The sequence below is a fragment of the Poecilia formosa genome, unplaced genomic scaffold (assembly GCF_000485575.1).
Source record: "Poecilia formosa unplaced genomic scaffold, Poecilia_formosa-5.1.2 Scaffold646, whole genome shotgun sequence".
NCBI lineage: Eukaryota > Metazoa > Chordata > Actinopteri > Cyprinodontiformes > Poeciliidae > Poecilia > Poecilia formosa.
Window position 1 is genome coordinate 10,359 of NW_006800585.1, and position 2,440 is coordinate 12,798.

Consider the following 2,440-nt stretch of genomic DNA (forward strand, 5'->3'; position numbering starts at 1 on the left):
AGGCCCTGGTATTTCTCCAGTTTCTCCTTTTTCCTGATGTTGTAGTCACTTGGTATTGCTACATCCACCACAATATAAATATATAAGAGGTAATATAAATAAACTCTTTGTTACTTAAGTTGTGATCAGCAAAACTTGGCCTTTTGACATCAAAATTTACAGAAACAAACTGTCACTAAAGACAGATTTCTACAAAATCAGAAAGATCACTGATATTCAGACTGGTTAATAAAGAAGCTAATACCAATCCTTGCAATCTTTACATTACTGGATCATACTTGTACTTTCATACATTGCCACCACTTTGATAAATATGAAGTAACCCAAGCAATTTCACAAAGGTAAAATTTTAAATCAAATGATTGAGAAACATTCTACTGGCATTTCATCAAATCATCCCACACATATGTGACCTTTCAAAATTCAGTTAGTCTGGTATTGCCAAACTAAAGGATAGTGGTGAAAATATTTTAAAAGGTTAGCATATCTGTGATGGCATACTATCCTTGTTGGGTTTGTTCTATAGTCAAGCTTATCTGCTACAGAAGAGCTTAGCTGATGTCTTGTGGTCTGTCATGTCCTTGAACGCTTTAGTGTAGAAATCCACTGTGCATTCATGGTGAGAAAAACAGATTTGGTCTCAGTTTTATCCAGGTGTCTCTACACACCATTTGTTCTCACTACATCGATCTCAAGTTCAATCACAGCTTTACACTTTTACAGGTCAGCTGATATAGAACTTCCTCACTTATTGAGTCAGGGACTTGACATTGGTAGGTTGAGTTTAGCCCCCCTTGTCACCTAATCCCTTTTTCTAATGAACCATTTTTTATTTTCTGCCAGAACCTACCAGATATTTATCCATAATGTCTTGGTAGTCAGTAGTATATATTCTGTTCAGTTTAACAAGTTTCTTAAATCCTTTGGAAGTAAAACAAACCCACAGCATCACCATATATATCACTGTAGATGCGGTGGTTCTTCACATCCTTTGTTCTTTTTGCCATTCATTGGAAGAGATCACCTCCATTCCAGTAGTAAGGCCATCTTACTATGTAAGATTCACTGCTATATTTATTTATAACAATCTGCCAGAGATAATAACTTGTCTTTAAGGTATCTGTTAGTGAAAATCTGTCCATGATCAAATAGTTTGCTAAACTACTACAAAGACTCAAAGTCTAAACTACTACAAAGACTCAAAGTCTAAACTACTACAAAGACTCAAAGTAGAGCCACATAGTTTGTGCTGAAGTGTTAAATTTTCCAATTCTAGACAAACTAACATGAAAGTTAATAAAAAGAGAAAAACCATGGATTGTGTGTAAAATAAAAGGGTTATTGCACTGTGGACACCTGTGACTTAAGTTCTTTTAGGAGGACAAAAATAAATTAAAGCTGAGGTTAACTATTGCCATGTTTAGATTAAAAATACATGCAATAAATCAATTTCCTAATATATTTAATCATACATAATTAATGCTTCAACTGTTGGAGAAATAACATGTTGCACCAGGCCACGCTGTGGAATCACTCACCTAAATACACCTGACACCAACCATATCGAGGTTTGTGTGAGATGAATGTAAAGATAGTATTGATCCTGTTAAAGGGATAACATTGTGTTGCTGTCAAAGATGCCCTTTTCCTCATAACTGGCATATCTGCAGGAAGATTCCTTTCAGCTACTTATCAAAAACAAAACTCATCATTCGCCTCCAAACAGACTGAACACGTAGTCCTGATAACTGATCCGTTTGGATCAGCAGCACTACTGAGCATCCTGACACTTCAATGGCAGTAGTTTTGGTGGCTCTGACCCAAAACCGGTATCAAGCACTATGCAATGAGCAACTCTGAATGGGACATTAAGTATTACACTATCATATTTTCATAAATAAATCAGCTTAAGACAGTTGGAAAAGTGGTATGTGTTGTGTGACATACTGTGCATTGTAAAAGGTCTTATCTGAAAAAAGCTGAGTCCAACCAGAACTAGAGGTTTCAGTACAGTGGTTCTGAATGAAACAACTGTTGTCTGATTTTGCAAACAAAGAAAATAATGTAATCATATTAAAGCTATGAGGGTAGCTTAAAAATACTTTTAGTTTCTCTTCACGAAAGTGAAAAAATGTAAAGCTCTGAATTAAAAGCAGACATAAAATATAATTTGCAAAGTTTTAGCAACGGAGTCCTGATGTAGCAAAGCCAAACAAGCAGTCATGAAAACATCTTCAGGTATCCTTTCTGTAGAGCAAAGCTGCCTTAAAGCATGTAGGCAACCAGCTTCTCCATATGGCAGATATGGGATGACAGGACATGAAATATATGCAAATTAATAAAAAATAGTGTTTGCAGTTACCAAAGTTGATGAGAATTAACATGTTGTGAACTCCTATTTTCACTGGAAAAAATACACAAGCATTGCTTTTATGAAGCA